Source organism: Erpetoichthys calabaricus, chromosome 10 (genome assembly GCF_900747795.2).
Source record: "Erpetoichthys calabaricus chromosome 10, fErpCal1.3, whole genome shotgun sequence".
Classification (NCBI taxonomy): Eukaryota; Metazoa; Chordata; class Cladistia; order Polypteriformes; family Polypteridae; genus Erpetoichthys; species Erpetoichthys calabaricus.
Genome location: NC_041403.2, coordinates 74,355,295 through 74,359,880, shown reverse-complemented (window position 1 = coordinate 74,359,880; position 4,586 = coordinate 74,355,295). Strand labels below are relative to the sequence as shown.

Below are 4,586 nucleotides of genomic sequence, written 5' to 3'. Positions count from 1 at the left end.
TGATAACGGGACATTTCGGGCCATTCGATGATTCAGTTGAGCAATGGGGCGATTATACAGAGCGATTTGAGTTTTTTGTGAAAGCCAACGCCATTGACGATGACTTGAAAGTGCCGACATTTCTTAGCGTTATCGGGGCAAAGACATTTAGTCTACTGAGAAGTTTGGTACGGCCAGGAAAACCCGGTGACAAGTCATTTGATGATATTGCAAAGATTCTGGACTCACACTTTTCGCCTAAGCCGTTATTAATAGCTGAAAGATTTAGATTTCACAAACGGAACCAGGAAGAAGGCGAGTCTGTTGCTCAATATGTAGCGGTACTCAAGAAACTTACAGAATATTGTGAATTTGGTGCTAATTTGGATGACGCCTTAAGGGACAGGCTAGTGTGCGGATTGAGAAGTGAGGGCCTTCAGAAGCGGTTACTCACTGAGGCCAACCTCACATTGCAGAAAGCGATTGAGATAGCCGTGTCTATGGAGCTGGCTGCTAAAGAAGCACAGCAGTTAGGGGCAGCTGCTAGAGTACACAGAGTGCAAGCAGACTCGAACAAACAAACAGGGGGCACCAAACAGTGTTACAGATGTGGAAAGATGGATCACCATCCAGCGAATTGCTGGGCAAAAGAACTCATATGCCGTAGCTGTATAAAAAAAGGGCACGTGGAGCGTGCATGTAGAGCAAAGAGAAAGGAAGGCACAGACAAGGGGGAAACAGGGAAAGATAAAAAGGCATCCTGGTCTTATAAAAAGAAAAATTTGCACGTGGTACAGAAAGAAAATAAAACTGACAGTGAGACTGATTCTGAGGCTGAGCTACTAATTAAAACACTGAATAAAAAAAGAGGCTCAGCAGCATATACTATTACTGCCATGCTGGAAGGGCACCCTGTGAAGATGGAGGTGGATACTGGAGCAGCAGTCTCCCTAATATCAGAGAAACTGTTTAAGAAAAAATTAAATCACCTTCCACTGAAACACCCTAGGATCATAATAAAGACATACACTGGGGAGAGTGTGCCTATGTTGGGTAAAACAAAGGTTCAGGTTGAACTAAATGGGCAAAGAACCAAATTGCCTGTATATATTGTAAAAGGTGATTATCCAGCTCTGATGGGCAGATCGTGGCTAGAAAAAGTACAGTTGGATTGGACCAAAGTGAATGCTGTGTCTGTTGAACAGTCCGAGTTGAATTTGGTCCTGAGAAAGCACCAAGCTGTATTCCAAGAGGAACTGGGGAGTATAACAGGGATTAAAGTGACACTCCGGGTGCAACAAAATTGTCAGCCAAGATTTTTAAAGGCAAGGAGTGTTCCTTACGCTTTAAGACCTAAGGTGGAGGCGGACATTGACCGGCTTGTCAAACTAGGAGTCCTAGACCCTGTTTCTCATTCTGAGTGGGCCACACCTGTGGTTCCGGTGGTCAAGTCTGATGGATCTGTACGATTATGTGGGGACTTTAAGGTAACAGTTAACCCTGTACTCATAGCTGAGCAATACCCCCTTCCTGTGATTGAAGATATTTTTGCTGGATTAGCTGGGGGAAACAAATTTAGTAAAATAGACCTCAGCCAAGCATACTTGCAAATGCATGTAGATGAGGACTCACAAAAGTACCTCACCATAACAACACATAAAGGGCTGTACCGTTATTGTCGTTTACCCTTTGGAATTACTTCAGCACCAGCGTTATTTCAGCGTGCCATAGATCAGATCCTTAGTGAATTACCAGGGGTACAGTGTTACCTGGATGACATCCTGGTCACAGGGCGAGATGACAAGGAGCACATGGCCAATCTGGATAAAACCTTAAGCAGGCTAGAAAAGTATGGGCTGCGTGTAAACAAGGAGAAATGTGACTTTTTCAAAATGTCTGTGGAGTACCTAGGACATGTTATTGATTCTGAGGGGTTGCACACAGCTCCTTCAAAAGTGAAGGCAATAGTAGATGCCCCTGCTCCAAGCAATGTCAGCCAACTGAGATCATTCTTGGGTCTCGTGAACTATTATGGGCGTTTCATTCCATAGCTAGCAACGTTGTTGAAACCACTCCATGAGTTGCTGTGTGAGAGTAGACCCTGGAAATGGTCACAGGAGTGTGAAACGACATTTAGCAAAACCAAGGCTGCGCTGGCTGATAAAAGAGTTTTAACACATTTTGACCCATCCTTACCAATTCAGTTAGCTTGCGATGCATCCCCTTACGGTGTTGGGGCTGTGGTGTCGCATATTATGTCAACAGGTGAGGAGCGACCAATTGCATTTGCGTCAAGAACATTGAGTAAAACTGAAACAAAATATCCTCAAATTGAAAAAGAGGCTTTAAGCATCATTTTTGGAATAAAAAAATTCCACACTTACCTCTTTGGTCGAAAATTTACCCTGCTAACAGACCACAGACCTCTCACGTCTATTTTTGGCTCACACACTGGTGTACCATCTATGGCAGCAAGCAGACTGCAGCGCTGGGCATTGCTTCTTGGGGCTCACAATTATGAGATCAAATACAGGCGTTCGGAGGCACATGGAAATGCAGATGGTTTGTCAAGACTTCCCCTACCTGACCAACCCAGAGAACAAGGGCAAAAGATTTTTTACTTTAAGATGGTGGAAAATGCACCTATCACTGCCCACCAGATTAAGCAAGAAACCAAGGGTGATTATACACTGTCAAAACTACTCACCTGCATTCTTAAAGGTCAGGACCTTAGCACCCTTAATGCACTGCCTGATGTTCAGCCTTACCTTTCACGGGGAAAGGAGCTATCTGTGACAGCAGGATGCCTCATGTGGGGCATGCGAGTAATTATACCACAAAGGTTGAGGAAACCCATTCTGGATGAGTTACATCTTGGACACTGTGGTATAGTCCGAATGAAAGAGCTAGCCCGGAGTTATTTTTGGTGGCCTGGACTGGATCGTGATATTGAGGAAAAGGCAAATTCATGTTCATCATGTCAAGGCCTCAGAAATATGCCAAGTCCAGCACCATTGCATCCATGGGAATGGCCTGCTAGTCCTTGGCAACGCGTTCATTTAGATTTTGCAGGACCTGTAGAGGGTGTTATGGTTCTGGTCGCAGTGGATGCACATTCTAAGTGGCCTGAGATCACTGTCATGCCCGACATCACATCAGAAAAGACAATCCAAACCTTAAGAGAGATGTTTGCACGTTTTGGACTGCCAGAACAGATCGTGACGGATAATGGGCCTTCTTTTGTATCCCAAGAAATGGAAGAATTCCTAAAAGGTAATGGTATTAAACATCTCCTATCCAGCCCTTATCATCCTTCAACTAATGGCCTGGCTGAAAGAATGGTGCAAACCCTTAAACATGCTCTTAAAGCATCCAAAAGTGAAGCACCTTTCAAACAACGTCTTTATACCTTTCTTCTTAAATATCGTAACACACCCCATGCAACAACAGGTATGTCACCAGCTGATCTGTTCCTAAAAAGGCAGCTGAGAACACGTCTTGATTTGTTGAGACCAGCTACCACTCAAATGAGAGTTTATGATAAGCAGCACGATCAAGTAAAACAACGTGCCAAGCGGGCTAAAGATCGTGAGTTTTTCAGTGAAGATGCTGTCCTTGCTCATAACTATTCCACCACTGAGAAATGGGTACCAGCAACCATTCTTCAAAAGACTGGACCTGTCTCTTATAAGGTATGCACATGAGACCACCAGACATGGAGACGACATGTTGAACAGCTGTTACCCTCTATACCTGTTGAAGAAGCCGGTAGCACAGAAACGTCTGAGGAACCTAGTTTTAGTGAGTTGATCCAAAGCCAGCCAGGAATACCACCTGACTCTCCTGTTTCAATTCCTGCCGATGCTGTCGTGCCAAGGTTACCTGAGGTTGCCTTAGGGGATGAACATACCTCAGCTGTACAACGTAACCCTCTCAGAAGCAGGAAGCCTCCTGACCGTCTTAACTTATGAAAACTAACTATATGTATATGGAGATAAAGGCACAAAATAATACCTTATGTTAGCAGGATGTTGAGGTCATTTATCCTCTTTTCCTTTGTTGGAATGTAATTGCATTGATAACAGTATGTGTTCTGTTTCATGTTTATTTTCCTGTTCTTAATAGCAGATGTTGTTTGTTATATGTTAGTCGAGTTTACAATTTTAAGCGGGAAGGAATATGTAGTATATTGTAGTCTGGACCTTTGGAGATTCCATAGTGATATGGAATTATGGGTATTGGGGAGCTTAAAGGAAGTGACATAAAATATAAGACTGTGCAACGTGTAATCTAAAAAAAGGGACCTGTTAAAGTTTATTACCTTGAACCTGTCTCCGTCTTCTTCCTTTTTATTGGTACAATATTATTGTCCATAGATATAACAGCTGCGAATGGAAGTCCATCACTAGTATTTATTGATGATAAGACTGCTGGCAGAAGTAGCAGGATGAATTCTAAAGTGTACAGGGCTGTATTATCTGCTCAGATTCGGCCAAATGCTTCAAAACTGATAGTATACTTCACAATGTAGATGGACAATGAGTCAAAAAATACTGCAGATGCAAACTAAGTGCTTTTCAAAGCAAAGACGTGGAATATTCTTCAAT

The 4,586-nt window shown here is 43.2% G+C and overlaps 1 pseudogene; it reads left to right on the top strand.

Moving 5' to 3' along the window:
• Positions 1-899: 899 nt before the first annotated feature.
• Positions 900-3,683, top strand: LOC114657580 (uncharacterized protein K02A2.6-like; annotated as a pseudogene).
• The last annotated feature ends 903 nt before the right edge of the window (positions 3,684-4,586 follow it).